This window comes from Macaca mulatta, chromosome 15 (genome assembly GCF_049350105.2).
Source record: "Macaca mulatta isolate MMU2019108-1 chromosome 15, T2T-MMU8v2.0, whole genome shotgun sequence".
In the NCBI taxonomy this organism is placed as follows: Eukaryota; Metazoa; Chordata; class Mammalia; order Primates; family Cercopithecidae; genus Macaca; species Macaca mulatta.
In genome coordinates, this window is record NC_133420.1 from 20,582,903 (window position 1) to 20,604,620 (window position 21,718).

The following is a 21,718-nucleotide window of genomic DNA, read 5'->3' on the forward strand; positions in this document are numbered from 1 at the left end:
GAATCTTTCTGGTTTCCAGTGACAGAAACTCAACTGGTACCAGCTTCAAAAGGGAAAAGGACAGCAAGAACCCTGAAATGGCTCATGGGACCAGAGGCTGCAGCTCTATCCCAGGACAGCCCACTGGCAGGGTGGAGTGGGGGGTAGAGCTGGCAGCCTGCTGCCTGCACGTCTTGCTGTCACCACTCTTCATTGCTGCCCCTCTCAGGGAGTGACCTCCCCACAGTCACTCAGCCTCTCCATGTGGCCCAGGTCAGCCACAGGCATCTGTGGTGTCATCCTGACAGTTCTACAATCAGGGAAGGGAGATCCTCTCTCCCCTGGCTTCGGAAAAACCAAACAATCCAGGCAAGGACTCCAGCTGGCCTAGAGTGGGCCACTAGTCTGGAGGGTGGAGGGTGGAGGGACAGGATACACAGTGGCCCGGGTGGGGCACTAGTCTGAGGCCGTGGTTGGGGCAGCTGGGTCACATGCCCTTCTCTATAATCAGGTGGTAGATGGGCAAAAAGAACAGCCATTTCCTTAGGCAACCTTGTCAAACAGGCCATTATCTCAGTTACCCATGTATACTTTCAGCTTTTTGTCAAACTCAATTCCTATTAATTGTGGGGTAGTTAAAAATATACCCCTCTCCCAAGGCTGAGGTTAAAGTCTCTGACATGGGTCATTCCTGTGGTCATCTGTTCCCAGCCACCACTGAGGTTGCCTCTACACTTGAGACTCCTGGTTCCCATGTCTTGAGTCCCTGCTTCCTCCCTCCCGGGAGGATGACAAGAACAGAGCCTGTGGTGATGAGAATCTAGAGCAGTGTTAGCATCCACTGACTCCATGTAGCCAGAGGCAGAAAAGAGCTTGGGTTTGGAGTGAGCCAGACCTGAATCTAGTCCCTGACCCTTAATCACTAAGACAAAGGTATCCCACCCAGAAAACCAGGTATGCCTCAGGTCCTGTGTGATCACGATGAGGAGATGATGAAGGTGAGGTGATGGTGGGGAGAGCTTGCAAGTGGGGAGTGCCTCTGGGGGCCAGGGCTGAGCTCAGGACTACACGTGTTTGTACTCACTGTATCCTGATGACAACCCTAGGAGAAGACTGTTTTAATTGCTGTTCCATAGACCTTGACAGTGAGGCTCAGAGAGGCTGAAGAGCTCTCCCAAGGCACACAGTCCCATGCTGGGAGCTGGCACGCAAACTCCACTTCTGCAGTGAGTGGTGGAGCAGGAAGCCTCTGGGAGCCCCCAGCAGGGTCCCGGGAAGAGGGTGGGTGCTCCGCAATGCCCACAAGACTCTGGCTCAGCTCCTGCTTTCTTCTTTCCCACTCTCTCACTTCACCAAATCATCTGCTGCCATAGGCCTCCCCCTCCCTGGCTGGCAGTGCCGGCAGGTCTAATGCATTTGGGTCCCCCTTTGGGCTGCAGCCAGCTGGAGCTCAGCGGGTGCTTCTGCCCCTTACTGCCACTTCTCTCAGAGAGTGCAGAGACTTCTTGGGCAACCCTGGGCCTTTGGGCATTTGTGGAGGTTCAGGTGGCCAGACCACGGACTCACAACCTGGGGTCACTGGATGGCTGAGGTCGTTACTACTTTATTGAGGAATCCGGATCCACCAGGGGTATAAACACAAAATGTTTTCATTCCTCCAACACCCACTCCCCAACTATGCTGTGCTGCCTCCCCTTTCCAATTTTGGGCAGCAAGTCCCTAAATGAAATCTGGGCCAGATTCTGTAACTTTGCAGTCACTTTCCATTATTAGAATAGTCTCATTTCAGGAATTAACACTTGGTTCTCTTTATCTGAAAATTTGACTGAAATGTAATTTAAAGTTCATCTTTGTTCTCCTTGCGTGCCCCTTTCCCACAGTTATGTACAGCTCTGGGAGCTGGGAGGAGGTAGGATAGAGTTCTGCTCTTTACCAAGTCCCCTTACCTTTGTCTTTGTAAACTTCCTCCCCTACCCACTTCACAGACTCTAGCAGACCCTGGCCGGGGTCCACCCTCTCAAGCAAGATCTGCTCCCACAGGGGTTGTCCGTCAGTGGTGGGGAGGGCCCCTGGTCTGGTTCCCTCAGAGGTAGGTGGCTCCTGTCAAGCTGGTCCCCACAGAGGTGGTGATCTGGGTCTCCTAAGGTTGTCTTTGACTTTGTCCTGGCCCCTCCATTGTGCCAAAGGGCACTCAAGTCTTTCCTTGCCACAGGGGCACACGGCCCTGGCCCCTTCTTTGGGCTGGGTGTCCCTTGCTTGGTGCAGCGGCCACCTGGCTAGCCACAGCTCCAGCCCCTCTCCAGCCTCTGTGCCCCTTCACATGGGGCCACAGCAACTTCTTGGCTCCATGTGGGCCCACCTTGCAAGGGCCCCAGAGACTGGAATGAGAGGGTGGAACCCACTTCTTCCCAGATACTCAGGTCCTTCCAAGTCCTCATGACCCCATGGGTTTCTGCTTTCAGAAATCTCTATACTAGAAACAGGCACCGGTTTCTATGTTCAATGTGACCCAAACTCCAGGGGCTATGTGACAATCTCCCTCCCCAGAGAGGCAGAGAGGACTGAAAGGACACGGCCCCTCTTCTTCCACGCTCCTTGGTGGGCCAAAGGTCTATAGCTCATCACACTCAAGTGTCCCAGGCAGCAGGCCCACCTGTCTCATCTCAGCACTACACTTGCTGCAAGTCTAGGACCCTCTCTCTTCCCCACAGTGCCCATCTTGGACTTACTGGGCCAGAGATGGGGTGGAGAAGGAATTGAGCATGGGGGCTGGGCAGGGAGCCATTACTTTGGTTTTATTCTAACAGACATTATATGATTACTCTCAGTCGTTTAGAAGCTCTCAACAGTGAGCTATGAGTTTTTAAAAATAAAGGGGTAAGACATTTATTTTTATTTAATATAAGCAGCATGCTTCACAGAAACTGTATACATTGCAACAGTAAAAAACAAAAACAAAAACAAAAACAAAACAGTCAGTTTAGGGAGCAAGACCTTGCTCTGTAACCCCGGCAAGATTTTTCTCTTTTCTAGGGCTCGGTTTCCTCATGTATCTAGTGCAGATTAGAATCATCACATCCATGGTGAGGAGTGATGGACAGGAAGAAACAAATTAACAAAGAGTTTCACATCATACTCAACTTCACAGTAGGCATGGCTGCTATTATTATTGATAGACGTTTTCAAAACCCAGAGCTAAGAGGAGGTAATGACATGGGTCTTAGGTGGGGAGAGGATCCAGTCCACTGGCTCAGTATCCTCCAGGCTGCTCCCAGGTCTGGAGAGGAGCCTAGCACAGTGCCAGGCACACAGCAGGCCTATAACATGTATTTTGTTGAATGGGTAATGTCCTCCAAATTCCAGGATTCTATTTATCTGCTGTTTATCAGAGGTGTTCGGAATACAAATTTAAATTGCATTTAGTCTAGCAACCAAAAGAGACTGTGGGTCTTTAAAAAAAGAAAGGAGGAGAGACCCCCCTGTGTGTGGAGGGTGGGCAGCCTTCCCATCCTGGCCAGGCAGGAGCCGGCAGCTGTCTCCCGGCGCCTGCCGGAGCTGGATGGCGGCCGTGAATATTTTCTTTCTTACGTGAAGCTCCTCTCTGTGTGTGCTGAATCACAGCATTCACGGGGGGGAGCGAGGACAAGAGCATTTACTAAGTGGATAGTGGGCATTCCCCGGAGCAGCCTGGGAGGCAGGGGCAGGGGACCAGGCCGGGCCAACACTCAGTCAGGAAAGGAGCATCTGACACCCACAGTGGGTGCTGGGGGGCCCAAAGATGAACACTCTGACCACAGAGACCAGGCCCAAAATAGGCCGAGCGTCTGGGGTGTCAGCTGGGATTTGCCCCTTCCAGCAAGTCACGGCTTAAGCATTCTGTTTACCAAACGTTTCTGCACACATAGAAACCAGGATAGTTTTGGTTCCACGTTAAAGAAAATGGTGAGGGTACCCCCAGGGTGAATTTTGAGGTGTTGGAAGCTTCTCTGACAATGCAGGAAGGAGGGCCAAACCTGGGGCTGCCCAGAGCGAGCCTGGCAGAGGAAGAAAGGCAAGGGTGAGCCGGTGGGTGAGTGGGTGGCAGGGTGGGGCTCGTCCCTACTGGGTCCACCCCACCCACAGCCCTGGCTGGCAGGTAGCAGAAAGGGGGTGATATCTGCAGATGAAGGTGGCTCTGCAGAGGGGGATGCCACCTCGGCATGCTCTCAAGCTCGCTGAGTAAACAAAACCAGCTGAGTCTGTCAACTCAGTGAAGACTGAGCTGCGCTTCCAAGGGCTGCCAGGAAGAGGGGGTTTCCAGTGTCAGAAGCCTGAGGATCTTTCTTTCCCCACTTTCCCTCTCTGTTAAGCTGCCCTTCTCTCCCCTTGGGGGCTGGGGTTGAGGGTCGGGGGCACTGGGCAGGGCAGCCTCCCCGAGGTGCATGGTGCCTCCTTCTCCCATGCCCTCCTCATGGGGCCACGCCGCTCTCTCCACAGGCTCCTTCCCTGCCCCTTTGTGGGGGTGGGAGGGGAGAGAGTTAATGCTCACCATGTGCCAGCCACGCAGTTAAGCACCTGACATGTACACGTCCTCAATGGTCACGAGAACTCTATGAAGTTGGTGCTTTTTCATCCCTGCTTTGCAGATGAGGACAATTGAAGCATAGAGAAGTGACATGAATAAGGGCACACAGCTAGCATGCAGTGGGGCTGGGATTTGGACCTGAAAGTCTGGTTCCAGAGCCCACAGTCTATCTATTCCAGTACACTGGCCTTCCTGGAAGGGTGAGGATGAGGAGGAGAATGATGATAATGAAGAGAAAATTAAGTACTTACTATATGACAGGCGCTTTGGATATTTTGCGTCATTTAATTCTCATGGCAACCTTATGAAATATGGGTATTATTTTTATAATCCCCAATTTAGAAAAGGAGAAATGAGGCCCATGTTAAGTTACTTGCTCAGGGCCATTCAGCTGGGAAAGGCAGGCCCAGGGTTCAAACCCAGGTCCCTCTGACTCTAGTACTCAGCACTGCACCCTGCACTCATCTGTGACAGCAGTGCTGACTGAGCACCCGCTGGTGTGTGTCAAGCACCGTGCTGGGCACTAGAGACCCAAAGGCAATGAGGTGGCCACTCCGCCCTTACAGCATGCTGGGGAGGGAAGAACACTAATCCCACCATCGTGTCAATAAACCTAAAATTCCAGGGCGAAGCAGAAGTATACCTAGTCTGAGCCGTGCTTCCGGTGTTTTGTTGTTATGGTGGTAGGTGATTCACAGAAGTAATTTCTGCAAGATGATTTATTACCTTTTTCCAATGTACCTTTTATTTCCTTTTCTGTATCAGGAAAGCAACTGGAAATCAGGGACATGTTAATGAAATCAGTCGAAGGATTTGTTTCACATTCAGACATCACAATGTGGCTTAAACGCTATACTTTCCTAGGGTCAATGACAGAAGAGGGAAAGGGCAAGACAGCGAGCTCCCAGGAAATGCCTGAAAAAAGCCAAACCACATTTTTCCTGCATGATACGTAACCAGCATCTGCACTCAGAAACAGCTCTCAGATGCAGGTCATGGTCACTGCCAGCCCAATCCTGACTCTCCTTCGTGGCAAACTCCTCTATCTCCAGGAGTGGTTCCCACAGCAAGGGCCTCATGTGAACTTGTTAGAAATGCAAATTCCCGGGACCCACCCCAGATTTACTGAATTAGAAACTCGGGGAGTGGGGCCCAGCAAACCTTTAACAAGCCCTCAGTTGATCTTGAAGCGCAAAAGCTTGAGAATCACTGACCTAGGACGGGCTGAAGTGGTGAGCACAAGGACCCGCCACTGACTGGGTGCCTGCTATGTGTATCTCAAGCACACACCTCCAGGAACTTTCACAATAGCTCTGGACATAAACAGGATGATCCTACAGATGAAGACATGAGGGTCGGGAACCTCCCTAAGTTGCCCAACCTCGCACTGCTGGGAAGCTGTAGAGACTGAAGTCTGTTAAGAGTGTGGACTCTGGGTCAAACAGCCCATATCTAAATCCTGACTTTGCTGTTTACTGGCTGGGTAGACGTAGACTCCCTCACCACTCTGAGCCTGAGCTACTGCATCAGTTAAAATGGAAGGCGGATGAAGAGAACTTCTCCTGAGAGGCTCCGTTTTTGAGGACTCAATGAAGTAATCCATGCAGGAGGCCTCCCCGGTGCCAGGCATGTGGTGAGTGTGTAACAGATGGCAGCTGTTGCCTATTACATAAGAACAGAGGTCTTGCAAGCCCCAAAGGCCTGTGAGTACCCAAAATTGATGTGATCAAGTCCAGGCAGTGAGTCTCAGTTACTTTACTCACAGGAGAGCCCTTTACCAGTTTAGTGACCAGTTATTTTTATTTACAAATAACTCTTGTCAGATTTCTGGAATCTCAGCTGGGTGAGAAGCAACAAATCAGGAGAGGAATGAGAGGCTGCTAGGAAAGTCACAACAAACACGGCTGCCTGGGGCTTACAGGGCTCCTGTCAACAGTGCCCTCCACCCCCACAGCCCACAGTCAAGCTAGTCTATTCAAGACGACTGAGTCACCAAGGAGCTGCCAATAGTGTAATTAGCCAAGTTTATGGAGGCGAGTGCACATATGCATGTGTGGGTCTGTGCAGAAACATAACAAGAATGAATATAAATTTTAAAACACTGTATGTTTAAAGAGCTAACCCTGTAGCTTTCTAGTCAATTCAATTGTCTAACACGACTTGGTCCCCAGGGCCTGGAGAGCTGAGCCTTCTCCATCACATAGGCAGATAACTCAGAGGTTGAAAGGGCAGGCTTCTGGGTGCCAGGCTGGCCAAAGGTCAATACTGACTCACTGTGTGACCCTGGACAAGTCCATTAACTTGAGCCTCAGTTTCTTCATCTGAAAGCTGGGGAATAATAAAAGAACCTACCGTAGTTCACAAGGTTGTTGCGAGGATCAGTAAGTGCTCAGTGAATATCATGAATTATTTTTGGATGTCAATACATGCACTGTCTTTCCATAAGCTTGCTTTCCACTATGTCAAAAGGACTCTTTTCTTTGGTTAAGCAGACTTCATATACCAGCTGCAGGCAAAGGAAAAGGCAGAGAAATACTTCTTTGGCTAAAGGACTATTAGTAGTGAGGCTCTATGGCAGTGGTTCTGGGGACACTGACAGATGTGCAAACCAAAATGGGACAACTTAAAGGAAAGATGTCCGGACCCAAGTGTGTGACCTTCAGAGGACCCAAGTGTATTAGAAACCCAAGATAACATGGCTTCAAATTACTAAAGGAAGAAAGCCAGCATTTACTGAGCACTAGGACATCTGTACTCACACTGACTCACTCTTTACTCCCGGCCATCTTGGGAAAATGATATTACTATCTCCAGTTCTTAAATGAGGAAACTGAGACTCAGGGAGGAGAGGTAAATTTCAGAAGTGGTGGAGGTGGAATTCAAACCCAAGCCTAGCTGACTCCTATCACTCGACCATGTCACCTATGGTCCAACAGGGAGGGAGCTGGTGACACACGTGTCCTCACTTGCTCTCTACCTTCTCACTTCCTGTGGGCACCTGCCACAGGCCAGCCCTAACCCAAATCCAGAAAGTAAGAGAGCCCACAGAGGCAATCCCCACAGCCCAGCCAGCGTCTGGGCACAGGGCACGGTACCAAAGAGCGGATCCCGGGAGCAGATGAAGAATACTGAGCAGAGAGGAAAAACAGGTCCCTGCCCCCCAGGGTTCCAGGCCTCAGAGCCAGGATTATCCGGCCCAGCCCAGGGAGGGAAGAGGGAGGGTGGTGGGGTAGTCTGGAGGCTGGCAGGGCTGAAGCAAGCCTCCTGCACTGGCTGCCTTTACTCCCTGCAGGGCCTGTGTGGGTGCCCCTGAAACCCCCAATATCAGACCTACTAGTCAGAAAGCTCCTTGCCAGCAGCCCCTGTTGTCCAGTACCGGCACCTCTGTCTGGGGTGACCACACCCTGCTCTCATTCCTGGGAAGCTCACTCTATCAGGCTCTTGCCAGAAGCCCTCGTTTATCTAATCAGCTGCCTCCTTGGGTCCCAGGAAAGATTCACAAGGTCAGCAACAGCTTGGCTGCTCTTTGGATTGGGAATTTTAGCAGGTATCTGTGTAAGGGGGTTGGAATCCTCCCCCACTGACTATAAAGCTGCCCTCAGTACCTTGTCTCCTGTTTGGGATATAGGTCCTGTCTGGTACAGACAATGTTCCAGAGGTGACAATATTTTTTAAAAATTTATATTGGATGGGAATTATTTTAAACAGCTTTGGAAAGTTTCTATGAATTTTTCGCTATGAAGAAACAAAGAAAACCAGCAAACGAAAATTAAATCTCTACTCTTGCCAGTCCTCAGTCTCCCCTCTTGGGGATGGGGCCATGCACCAGCTATGGTATGAGACAACCGGACACGCCTTAAAATACTGTTACGAGACAAAATGAAAACCAGTCAGCTAAAACTCTCAGCAAATTGTCTTTGGGCAAATTGACCTACAGCCCAACTCTGGTGCTCAGATGGAGCTTAATACGAATATGTGTTGGCTGTTAGGTGACATCCACACTTGAGGAGAGGTGCTGTCCTCACGGGTCCCCTGGCAAGTGAGTTCAGAAGTCACACGTGAGCTAACAACAGGCTCTCAAAGCTGCTTTGTACCCGAGCATGCATCTTGTTACTTTTGGATATACTTGTTTGGCCAGCATTTAACAGTCACAGTGTCCTCAAAGGGCTTTCTGTGGTGCCTGGATATCCTTTGTGACACTGGACAGTAGCACCACCTTAGAATCGTCCCACAAGTCCAAGTCTCCTAACCTCTCCTCACCAGAGCCAGGGAACATGTGGTTCCCCCGCCCGGCATGGTGCAGAGAGTCACAGGACCTGACCACGCGCCTTCAAGAGAGGAGGGGACCAGCTGGCTCACACTCAGTCTAGTGGCAGCTGTTTTATTAAATCTGGACCGATGGAGGCTTCTGGCAGTTCCACAGGCTTCTTGATGCTTGGACACTCCCCTAGACCTTTCCAAGGCCAGTTGACCAGGAGAGGAGGGGCTCTGCCTTTTGGCTCCTCAGCCATAGGCCAACCTCACTGGGGCCTTGATGACTAAAACGGCCACACTTCCTTGAATCTGACAAGTCATCAACTGTAATGCATCGCATTCTAGTAAGAAAGAATAAGTACCGCCAATTAGACCATGACACACCACCGATGGTGAGAAGCATCTTGATTGGTCAGAGACCTTAAAACAAGAAGCAGCATGCTGGTATTAAACAAGAGCAACTTTTAGCACTGTTCACAAGAGCAAAGTCTTGGAACCAACCCAAATGTCCATCAATGATAGACTGGATAAAGAAAATGTGGCACATATACACTATGCAGCCATAAAAAAGGATGAGTTCATGTCCTTTGCAGGGACATGGATGAAACTGAAAACCATCATTCTCAGCAAAGTAACACAAGAAGAGAAAACCAAACACCACATGTTCTCACTCATAAGTGGGAGTTGAACAATGAGAACACATGGACATAGGGAGGGGAATATTACACACCGGGGCCTGTCGGAGGGTGGAGGGCTGGAGGAGGGAGAGCATTAGGAGAAATACCTAACGTAAATGACAAGTTGATGGGTGCAGCAAACCAACACGGCACATGTATACCTATGTAACAAACCTGCACGTTGTGCACATATACCCCAGAACTTCAAGTATAATAATAATAATAAAAACAAAAACAAGCACAATTTTTTTTCAGGACAATTGTGTTCCTCCCAGCTTTGATGCAGATTTTAATCCCAGTCCCATTATTTCCTAGCTGTGTGGCCTGGCACAAGGAACCTCACTTTGCTAAGTCTCAATCTTTTTGTTAGTAAAACAGAATAGTAATATTTCACTCATAGGGTTTTAAATGAAGTGATACCTATAAAATGTTACGCTCAACATCTAGCACATCACAAGTAGCTACACACGGTGCTCCAACAAGGCTTGTGAGGACAGTACACCTCTTTCATCTTCTAGTGCTCAGGTGGTACACTGAGATGTACCAGCCTGGGATCCTGGGGTTGACGTTTCCCAACAGACTATGATCAGAAGCAGGGAGGACAGACAACTGGATGAAGGACGACCAACCAACAAGGCTTATGGCAGAGCACCAACAGCAGCAGGGGTACAGAAGGTTTTGGTGAGAAAACAAATTCAGCTGGGATATGGGGTTCCAGTTCTTGAAATGGAGGAGTAGATTGTTTTGAACAACTACTCTGGTCAATAACAATTACAAACTCTGGACCAAAAAATAAAAAATAAAAAAATAAAAAAAGACCTGCCTGAAATCACTGGAAAAGGAAAGCACACTAGAGCATTTCCCAGTTCATGGTGACACATGGAAGAATGAATCTGAAACAGAAAGCAGTAGTCTTACTGTCTAGGAAGATGGGAAAGGGGTTGGACTTTGAGGGTGGAAACTGAGTGGGGAAACGCCAGAAAAGACAGAACTACAGAAGGGGGAGCCCCAAAATTACTACACCAATTCCCCTCAAATCCTTAGCTAACTCCTAAACCGTATACACATAGAGAGACTCCAACGAGCATGACAGAAAGCAGGAGCAGAGAGGAAGAGGTCTGTGCAACTGCCTGGAGGCTGGAGTTTGGGGTTCAAGTCCTGCCAAGTCAAAGCAGCTTAGCAAATACTTAAGGCATTTGACTTAATCCCAGAAAGGTCATGCTTTACAAGTAAGCCTAGGACTAAAGAGTTATGCCCTAGCACTCCTGGCAGAACCAAAATAAACCTATATAAACAAAGTATAAAAACCACGCCCCCGCAAGATCAGGTAATTTAACTGCCTGCTAGAACACAACACAACATTCTTTAGAGGAAGACAAGAAAATACAGAGTGTCTTTAATGTATCATCCACAATGTCCAGTATACAATAAAAAATTATAGACATGTGAAGAAGCAGGACAATATGACCCATAATCAAGAAAAAAAAAAAAAAGGCAGTAAAATCAGACTCACTAATGAGCCAGATGTTGGAATTAGTAGGCAAGGATTTTTAAATGGCTATTATAAATATGCACAGGATTTTCAGAACATGAAAGACAGAATGAATCAGTGGATATGGAATCCCAGAAGAGAAATGGGAACTATAAAAATAAACTAAGTGAAAATTCTAGAACCAAACATAGTATCTGACATAAAATATTTTAGATGAAATTAACAGCAGATTAGATGCTGTAGAAAAAAGGTTAGCAAATGTGAAGACAGGAAGGAGAAGTGATCCAAACTGAAGCATGAGATGAGAAACGATAAATAAACAAATGAAGCTTCAGTGACCTGTGGAAGAACAAGTGTGTAACTGGATTTCTAGAAGGAGAGGGGAGAGATAATTGAGCATAAAAAATATTCAAAGAAATAATGGCTAAAAATTCTCTCCACATCCCCAAATTTAGTAAAAACCATATAAGTCCAAGAAGCTCAGTGAACCCACACGGAATAAATGCAAAGAAAACCACACTTAGTCACCTCATGGTCAAACTGCTAAAAAATCAAAGATAACGAGAAAATCTTAAAAGAAGCCAGAAAATAAAAGATCCATTATGGATACAGGAACAACAAGGAAGGCAGTTGACTTCTCATCAGAAACAATGTTGGTCAGAAGACAATGGAAAGACATTTTAAAGTACTGAAGGTAGCAGGGAGTTGGGGGTGGGGTGGGGTGGGGTACGGGAAAGAGTCAGTTTGGGATGTGTGAAGCTTCAAATACCGGTGGCACTCTGACAATGCAAGATACAGCAAAACTGCCCCCTCCCAAGTACACCCCTCTAGAACACAGTATACCTACATCCCCTGACCCACCACTCCTCATATATACACAGTCTCCCTGTAGACCATCCCACTGTTTCCAACAGAAAAAAAACTGTAACTGTCAGGAAGGTGGTAAGACATGAAATCATTCTTACTCACTGTGTCACTTACATGAAGAAACTTTGTATTCTACCACCACCTAAATGTCATGCATTTTTCATCCTGACAAAAACTATAAAAAGGAAAGGAAGATTCACTTCTTCTCAAATGCTTTAGTCACAGGACGCTTCTGTCTGATAGGCAAGTGGAAACGTGGGAACGGTGCTCCTCAAGGAGGTCACAGGGACACTGAGATCCAGGAGTCACCAAGTGAGAAGTGTGCTGGAGAGGATCAAGGGGGGAGTGGGGAGAAGTCTGAGGGCAGGAGCAGAAGCAACAGCAGCAATTTCCTGAGCAACCACTAAATGCTGTAGCCAGGCGCAGGGCCGAATGCTTTAACCCCATCATCTTACTCAATCCTCACAGTAACCCCGGGAGTAGTAGTATCCCCTTTTTTTACAAGTGAGGAAACAAAGTTTCAGAGAGAATAAGAAAGTTGCCCAAGATTAGTGAGAGAGTTGGGATTTGAGCCCAGGTCTCTTAGACTTTGAGCCATGGTTCTTCATCCTCCTCCAGCCAGCAGTTCGTTTATTCACTCCTCTGCACCGGGCTACGCGAAAGGAGGGCTCTACATGGCCTGCACACACCCCTGCCTCAGGGTACTCACAGACCAGTGAAGGAAGTAACAGAAACTACAAGAGCTTTCTGTTGAGCCTTGTACTAAGCAGTGTGCGTTACACTTAACATATCACTTCTTCGTTTTCACAACAGCCCACAGCCCTGTGAGGGAGATCCTCATATCACCCCCATTTTGCAGATGAGGAAAGTGAGGGTCAGAGCAACCAAATGGTAGAACTAGAATCCGACTCCCGAGTTCCCCAGTGCCCAGTGCCACTAATTTTGACTGCCCGATGCCACCAGTGGGGCGGGAGGTGTGCAAAGACACCCTGGTTGCTCCTCCTCCACTGAGGGGATCCCAAGAACTTCGAATCGTGAAAACAACTTTCTTTTAGTAACCAAGGGGCTTGTGCTGGGCTTGTTCCCAGAGGGTGTGAAAGTCCTAGGACCTTTGTCTGTAGCTCACATTAATCCAGTCTCCACTCAGTAACTAATGTAGCCTTTAAAAAATAAAACTAACAGTCTCAACACTGTCTTGCTCAAAACCTTTCAGTGGCTCCTTACTGTCTCTGGAATAAAGTACCACCTCTCTACCAAGACCCCATCTTCTCTCCTCTCCTCAGCCACAATGTACTTCTCTCAGCTCCTCTAAAGGGCTCCCTCCAACTGCTCTTGCCTGAGTCTGTCCCAGTTACTAATGCTGTGTAACAAATCACCACCGAAAGTGAGCAGCTGAAAACCACCATCTTATTATACCCATGGGGCCTGTGGGGCAGGAATCTGGAGATGAAACAGTGGAACGGCTGTCTCTGCTCCCCAGTGTGTGGGGCCTCAAAAGGAAGACTCTGCAGCTGACAGTGATGCAGCATCTGGGGTGACTCTCTGACTAGGGGCTAGGATCATCTACAGGCATCTTTCCTTGCTCACGTGTCTGCGGTTGGTGCTCCTGTCAGCTGGGACCTACACTGTGTGTGGCCTCTACACCGTGGCTGCTGGACTTCTTAGGCCCCAGCTTGGCTCGGGGCTTCAAAAGACAGTGCCCTGGTGAACAGGGCAGAGACTGCACTGCTTTTCCTTTCCCAGCCTCAGAAGTCAGGTGGTGCCACTTCCACCACATTCCTCTGGTCACAAGCAAGTCACAAACCCTCTTGGCTTCAAGGCGAGGAGCAGGGACCTCACTGCTCCGGGGATGAAGTGTCAGGGTCTCCTTGGGGACTGGGAGAGATTGCTTGGGCCATCTCTGAAAGAAGAATCTGCCACAGGGTTGGGAGGGGTGCCTGGTGGTGGGGAGGATGCCTAGGAGCAGGGAAAGTCCCATTAAAGTTTTTCTCCCAGTTTGTTCCCAAACGTCATCACCACCATTATCACGAAAACCTTTTTAAAAAAGCAAAGATACCACCAATATTTCACATGTTCTTGTCTAAGCAGAGGGGCAAACTTGTACCCTGGGGCTCCCTTCCTGGTGCCTGCCATCCTCCTACTCTCTGTATCCCCGCAGGGTGCCCGGCAGCAGGCCTGTCCTCCCACACTGACCGTGCCTTCTCCCAGGCTGCCAGTGCCGACGCGTCTGGAGGATGCTTGCGTTGTGGGGTCCAGTGCCATCCTCTCCTTTCTTACTCTGATTCTGTCAACATTCACAGAGCTCCACCTATGCGGCTGGCTCCATCCTGAGGACTCTGCTGGAGTTCCAGTGTTTGTTCCTAGAACAGCCCAACAGGAGGTCACATTTTAATGAAAACACAGGCTAAAGAGGATCACAAAGCAGAGGTTTGGGAGCAGGAGACCCTTGATCCACTCATCTCCAGAGTCCTAAACTCAGTTCAAGGAGGTGTCCTTGACACTGTGCCAAGCTCCGTCCCACGTGACCTCACAGAGTCCTCGCTGCAGCGGTTGCAGGTAGATTACTAGTATTAATTATCTCATTTACTGATGCATGGAAGGGATGCCCAGAGAGGTGAAGTGAATTAATCAAAGTCACTCAGGTGTGAAGTGACAGCTTTCCTCCAGTGCTGCCTCCACCCTCAGCCTGTGGTATTTCCACCGTCCTAAGTAACTGCCTCCTGCTAACTTTGAGCAGCTCCGATGCCACAGCTTCTGTGTGGACAGCCTTGGACTCCCTTCCCCAGGGTTTAGAGATGAGAATGAGGCCTCCACGAAGGGCAGTTGATGGGGAGAGGCGCTCTGGGCTGAGCTGCCCCGCCCGCCAGCCTGGGGCTCAATGGGGCAGTGCCCAACGAAGCATCCAGGGGGAGGACCCGCTGCCTGCTGCTCGCACGCGGCTGCACGCACAGCTGGAGCGGATCTAAACCCATTCCCTGAGTCAAAGGGAAAGCGCTCCGCCTCGCAGCACGCGGGAGCTGCCTGAGCTTTGGGGAGAGGGCGGGCCAGGGAGCAGAGCTGGCCAGGCTGCCCGTGCCAAGGAAGGAGGGGGCCTGTCGAGGCCGCCAAAGCGGGCTGGGCGGGAGGGGCCAGGCCAGCTGGGGCTGGAGCTCGTGTGACATCACCAGGCGGCCCGCCTCTGTCTGGGGCTGAGGGGAGGCCCGGAGCCTTTCTGGGGCCTGGGGGATCCTCTTGCACTGGTGGGTGGAGAGAAGCGCCTGCAGCCAACCAGGGTCAGGCTGTGCTCACAGTTTCCTCTGGCGGCATGTAAAGGCTCCACAAAGGAGTTGGGAGTTCAAATGAGGCTGCTGCGGACGGCCTGAGGATAGACCCCAAGCCCCGGACCTGCCGAGCGTGGCACTGAGGCAGCGGCTGACGCCACTGTGAGGGAAAGCAGGTTGTGAGCAGCCCCGCAGGACCCCTGGCCAGTCCTGGCCCCAGCCTCTGCCGGAGCCCTCTGTGGAGGCAGAGCCAGTGGAGCCCAGTGAGGCAGGGCTGCTTGGCAGCCACTGGCCTGCAACTCAGGACCCCCTCCAGAGGCCATGGACAGGCTGCCCCGCTGACGGCCAGGGTGAAGCATGTGAGGAGCCGCCCCGGAGCCAAGCAGGAGGGAAGAGGTAAGGGGCCAGCTCTGCGGCCATGAGAGGCAGGGGCGAGAGGCAGCCGCTGGCCCCATGGCTAGGGCTTCCAGAACCCTGACCCTCCAGCTGGGGGTGTGTGCAGCTGGATCTCAGAGGGTCACTCCCTGCTATCACTTGGAGCCAAACAAGGCATGTCCGGGGCAGAACCTGTGGACACTGAGTGGTGTTTGGGGGCACGTGATCATGGGCTGGCATCTTGAGGACTTCATGAGTAAGCCTCACTCTCCTCCTTTGGACAAAGAGCCTTTGGGGTGCCGGCCGGCAGCTCCCGGCATGGCAGGGCAGCTGGGAGTGTGCGTGTGTGTAGGTGTGTGCTTAGAGGGCAGCGGACTGAAGAGCTGCAGAAGGCAGGGGTGGCCCAAGGACTTGGGTAGTCACTTTGAGGCTTTGGATTCCTATGCCCCCAGGTCGGGACAATGTGAGGCAAAGGCAAGCGCTGTGCTGAGGCGCTGGGGGCCCCTGCTCAGAGTTACCGGAGCTGGGCTGCCTCTGCTCACACCCTCCAGCTGGCGAGGAGAGCAGAGGCACCCAGCACGGGAAGGGACGCATCACCCAGGGGCTGCTGCACTGGATGGTACCCCGGGTCTCCAACTGAATGGATGTGGCCAAGATATAGGGAGGATGCGGCTTCCCTGGTACACCGGCAAGGGGACAGCAGGGGCTCCACATACCAAGTCGCCTGAAAGCTCTAAGTATTAGATAACATTTCCAAACAAATTCTTCACTGATCCTTCCCTTCTCCTTCTGTGATGTGTGTGTCATGGGTCAGCTCTTGCCTCTGCTGTAGGATTATGAGAGCTCCCAGAGGCCAGTTAAGTTACTTGGAAAAGGATCTTCTTTCACCCCAGTCTCTGGGGAAAGTTGAGAATGCCACTTCCGAAGCCGGCCAAATGCTCCCCACATGTATTTTTCCAAATGGAGGCAGAGTAGGGTAGTGCTCATGAGCTGGCTTCAAATCCCAGTTCTTCTACCTACTAGCCAATGGCTCTGGCAGAACACGTAGCCTTTCTAAACCTCAGTTTTCTTATCTGAAATGGGATAATAGTGCCCAGGTGGTAACAATGGCCAGAGAACAACAGCTAACACTTATATTGCACTCACTCTATGTCAGACTCAACTTGTAGAATCCTCAGGACCACCCTATAGCACAGGCATTATTATTTATCCCCATTTTATAGGTGAAGAAACTGAGGTAAAGTAATGTGCCCACGGCTACATGGCTAGTAAGTGCCAGGACCAGGACTCGAACCCAGTGGTGTGGATCCGGAGCCACTCAACCACACCCTACTGCTTTCTAGGAGAAAGCCAGGTGCCCATGCCTAGGAAGGCCTTGGCTTAGTGCCTGGTGTGCAGCAAACCCTGAGCAAACCTTGGTCACTGATAGTTACAAACCACAACAATCAGGATTGGCACAGAGGGAAGGGAAGAGCAGAGACCTGAATTTTTTTTTTTTTTTTTTTTTTTGAGGTGGAGTCTCGTTCTGTCACGCAGGCTGGAGCGCAGTGGCGCGATCTGGGCTCACTGCAAGCTCCGCCTCCTGGGTTCACACCATTCTCCTGCCCCAGCCTCCCAAGTAGCTGGGGCTACGGGTGCCTGCCACCACACCCGACTTATTTATTATTATTATTATCATTTTTGTATTTTTACTAGAGACGGGGTTTCACCATGTTAGCCAGGATGGTCTCAATCTCCTGACCTCGTGATCCATCCACCTCAGCCTCCCACAGTGCTGGGATTACAGGCATGAGCAACTGCACCCGGCCAGAGACCCAAATTCTTTCCCTGTTCTGGACATATCCTGCTAGGGTTTTCAGAAAATCACACAAGACAGAGACAATACTGTGGCTACTACCATTGTCCACACTGGAGGGCTTTGCAGGAGCCTGAGGGGAGAGGGGGTTTTATGTCTGGGGTTTGGGTTTGGGGCCACCTGCAGCGTGCCTGCATCCCAGAAGTCCATACTAAGAAAAAGTGCAGACATATTAACAAAAGGATCCAATACCAACTTTACAGGAGGAAGGGCATCCTGCTTCCCACATGGGCACTGCCTGTCTGCCTATTGATTTCCCCACCAGAACCACAGAGGATAAGAAAATGCAGCTACCTTAGTGCTGTGGGAAGCTCACAAAACCAGGAGGATCCATAGTCAGGTCTGCCCCGGAGTTGCAGAGGAAGAGGCGAGGAATAGCCATCACCAAGTCTGGCACGATGGTGGCCACGTCTGGTGGATCTTACACCAGACAATACTGAAACATCTTAGCCCAGGAGCGGAGCTTCTGTCCTGCGGCCCCCTGAGGTTCCAGTGCTCTTGGAAGCATTTTGAAAAGGTGACATCAAGTATTTTGCTCTCTAGCACAAGGCCTCTGGGGCTACTGAAGCCACAGGTTTCCCTGCTACAGTCTGGAACCATGGTGGCTCACTGTCTTCTCTGGGTAGCTCAGGCTGAGCAGAGGCTCTGACTGACTTCATGAGCTTGGCAAAAAAAAAAAAAAAAAAAAAAATGGGACTACTTACTACTAATGAGGCAGTCTGGGTGGAACAGACAAAAATGTGTAACGCACATGGTCCAGCAGGGGACTACATGTTATTGCTGAAGCTCACGGGCAGAGCAAATAAGCTGTTCCTCCATCTGGCCCTCCATCCCCCAGTGATTTAGGAAGTACCCACTGGGCTAAGTAAGGCACATACATTATGTCATGTCATCCTCATCACAACACTACATGGTAGGTTCTAGTTTTAGCATTCCATTTTATAGATGGGAAAATTAAGGCTCGAGAGGTTAACTTGCCCAAAGTCACACAGTTACGTGATTATGTGCAACTGGAACCCAGCACTGTCTAGCTCCAAAGTCCCTGACTTCCTCTCACTTCAGTGCCTCAAGATGCCTCAACTTCTCTTCTCCTCACTGTCACTGGGTCCCTGCCCAGTGTCCTCAGTGGCCACATCTGCTCTGGTTGCTGTTCTATCGAATGCTGAACCAAACCCTCTGAAAACCTTGGGCTTATCAACTTTAGAGCACCCCTTGCTCTTCATGGAAGCCTACCTCTGAGGCAAAATAGGCATGACTGTTACCCTTGGAGATGAGCCTCAGCACACTTATGAGGGTACCTGTGGTAATACGGTCAGGGACAAGAGGAACTGAGCTTCGAAACCAGGTTGGCTGACTTGTTCCACGTGCCTGGGTGCTCTGCGATACTGTCTCACCACATCAGCCCCAGGAAACTCCGTCCCCAGCTCAGTGGGCGCAGAGCCTCACTGGTCCATGTGACTGAGATACTATTGATGTGCTTTCTACATCCGTACTTGGAGGCTCCTTTAGGACTGAAGAATCAGAGCTCAGGTCATCACCTACACTGGGCCACACCTGAGCAATTTCTGAAAAAACATCAGGGAGATGGCAACGGGTAGCTACAATAGAACAAACATAACAGACAGCAGCCCTGCCAAAGCAGGTACATTCAGCATCTGGCCTCTCTGAATCACAGCCCATTTAATCTGGAATGGTCTCAATTGACAGCAGGCAGATGGGGGAGGGGCTCTGCTTCATAGAGCCCACAGCCCAGCAGGACTGGGCAGACAGTAAATAATCACACACACACACACAACTGTGTGAAAGCTGTAAAGAGGTGGCACAAGGAGCTAAGAGGGTCCTCAAGGTGGGTGGTGCTGCCCCATCTTACAGAAGTGGAAACTGGGGGTCAAGGTGCAGCACCTCTCCCATGGTCTCTCCACTCATGGGCCAAAAAGCGAAGATTGAAACCCAGACCTGTGCTGGTTCCACCCCAGCCTGCTGCCATCCTGGACCACCACACTGTGGCAATCTCAAGAAAGAATCAATTCATTGAATGGCATTTCTTTTTTGTGAATTTATATAAAACACCCCAAATAGAAGAGTTATTCAGCCACAGGCAGCTTGGAGTTTGTGGTGATACCCAGGTCATGTCAGAAGCCTCATTCTGGGGGTAGTTTCTATGACAAAGCTGTGTTCTTTCACATGGACTGTAAGCCATATGACTGAGTCAGTGTTGGGGGTTAAAACATTATGATGGCCTGTTACATGTACACATCAATCATGAGCCACATTTTGGTCCCAGGAATGTTAAAATGTTGGGTGTGGCAGGAGAATCACTTGAACCCAGGAGGCGGAGGTTGCAGTGAGCTGAGATCGCGCCACTGCACTCCAGTCTGGTGATAGAGTGAGGCTCCATCTCAAAAATAAAAAAATAAAATGTTGGGTGTGGGAAGCCAGGCCTCTCACAACTGAGCTATTGTGTCAGTCCATTCTCTGCTGAAATCAGCCTGTCTGGGGCCAGCAGCCCCAGAGCCTCAGCATCCCACTGCTGCCTAGTTGTCCAGACAGGCAGTACCAAGACCACCAAGGAAAAGCCCAGAATGGACTCTGTTCTTATCTTCAAGAGATGCCTGAGGACCTGCCCAGCTCCAAGAATCCTTAAAGTCCTGCCTGAGGTGGTCCCACTCCTACCTCCATGAGGGAGAGGTTGTGTCTGCTTCAGTTACTGCCGAATCTCTAATACTCACTCAGGGCCAGGCAGGAAAGATATCTGTGGAATGAATGAATCAATGAAGCAAGCCTCAGACCCAGGCTCTCAAGCAAGCAAGCTTCTCTACCCCAGGGTGCCACACCATTCCCCTCTCTGTTGTCCAGCCAAGGGCTTTTCTGGGGTTAGGTCAGGTGCCCCACAGCCCCCCAAGTTTCCCCATCTGGGCATGTATGTCTTTGCAAAACAAATGCCTAGTCTCTGTCTCACCTACTACCGTGGACCCCTTGAGGGTAAGGACCTCACCCACCTTGTTCCTGTTCTACCTCCAGCCCCTGGCACAGTGGCTGGAAGAGGAGAAATTATTGGGAAATACGTGATATGAATAAGTTCCTGTTTAGTAACCTAGGTGCCATCCTGGATACTGGGTATTCAGAAGAGGAATCTGCCCTGGCCCTGCTTTTTTTTTTTTTTTTTTGAGACAGAGTCTCGCTCTGTCGCCCAGGCTGGAGTGCAGTGGCCGGATCCCAGCTCACTCCAAACTCCGCCTCCCGGGTTTACGCCATTCTCCTGCCTCAGCCTCCCAAGTAGCTGGGATTACAGGCGCCCGCCACCTCGCCCGGCTAGTTTTTTGTATTTTTTAGTAGAGACGGGGTTTCATCGGGTTAGCCAGGATGGTCTCGATCTCCTGATCTCGTGATCCGCCCGTCTCAGCCTCCCAAAGTGCTGGGATTACAGGCTTGAGCCACCGCGCCCAGGCGGCCCTGCTCTTTTAAAGAAGCTGTAGTCAGGAGGGAGATAACCAGATGAGTACAATCTGAGTCTTGGGTGTTGGGTTGGAAGCAGCCACAGCTGCACTTGTGAGCTGAAGGAGGGAGGGAGGATCTCACTGAATGGATGGCTTCATGGTGAGGTCAATTTAAGAAGACAGGCAGGCATCAGCCAGGACAGTGGGGGAAGGTAGTCGAGGCAGGAAGCACAGCACGTGCAAAGGCAGGGAGGCATGACAACACAGGGTCTGTTTTTAAGCAGGACACTGACACGATCAGATGTGGGTGTCAGACAGACAGCCCTAGAGCTGCATGCAGCGTAGACTGCAGGGGAGAGAGCACCCAAAGGCAGGGAGGCCAATTAGGATTGTGCGGTTAAGAAACCTGGCCCTGGAGCAGACAAATCTGGTTCTGGGCCCAGCTCCACCACTTCGTAGCACCATGACCCTGGGCAAGTGACTTCATCCCTTACCTCTGTTTGCTCATCTGTGAAATGGGGATAGTCATAGCCCCTGCCTCAAAGAGCTACCGGGATCAGTGAGGCAGACACAAAAATTGGTTGTCCCAGTGTTTGAGGAACAAGTCCATCCAAACAGCCAAGGTGGCCCTGGTGCCAACTTCTCAACCAGGCCCAGAAAAGCAGCTCCAGGCAAGGCCTGGATTTCCCAAGAAAGCCACCCTGGGGCAGTGCTGTCCACCCAGCCCTTGACTTCTCCCTCTTGTCTAGGGCTTTCCCAGTTGTAGGGCTCCAGAGCACACTAGGCGCTGCCGGAAACGCAGCAGCCAACTCAGAAGCTGGACTCCGAAATGGCTTCTGCAGACTCTTCCCCGCCTCTGTTCTGTTGGCCGAGGCTCCTGGCACAGAAGGCTCAGTGCACAGACTTTGGGGGAATCTCAAAATGGTTCCCAAATAATGCACTGTGAAAAAGTAACAGC

General features: G+C 50.6%; 2 protein-coding genes and 1 long non-coding RNA gene across 53 annotated transcripts in view; 1 reads left to right on the forward strand and 2 right to left on the reverse strand.

Moving 5' to 3' along the window:
- Positions 1 to 21,718, reverse strand: part of RALGPS1 (Ral GEF with PH domain and SH3 binding motif 1) — a 309,094-nt gene that overhangs the window by 86,946 nt on the left and 200,430 nt on the right. The window lies entirely within an intron of this gene.
- Positions 14,333 to 21,718, forward strand: part of ANGPTL2 (angiopoietin like 2) — a 36,882-nt gene continuing 29,496 nt past the window's right edge. The window contains exon 1 of one of the 2 annotated variants that reach the window (XM_015116594.3): positions 14,333 to 15,489. The gene's annotated coding sequence lies outside the window, so the exon portion shown is untranslated. 2 annotated transcript variants of the gene reach the window in all.
- LOC144335110 (uncharacterized) lies at positions 15,073 to 19,778 on the reverse strand. The gene is made up of 2 exons (XR_013405558.1): positions 19,688 to 19,778; positions 15,073 to 16,785 (listed from the first exon to the last, which is right to left on the reverse strand). It is a non-coding gene; the product is annotated as an uncharacterized LOC144335110 (long non-coding RNA).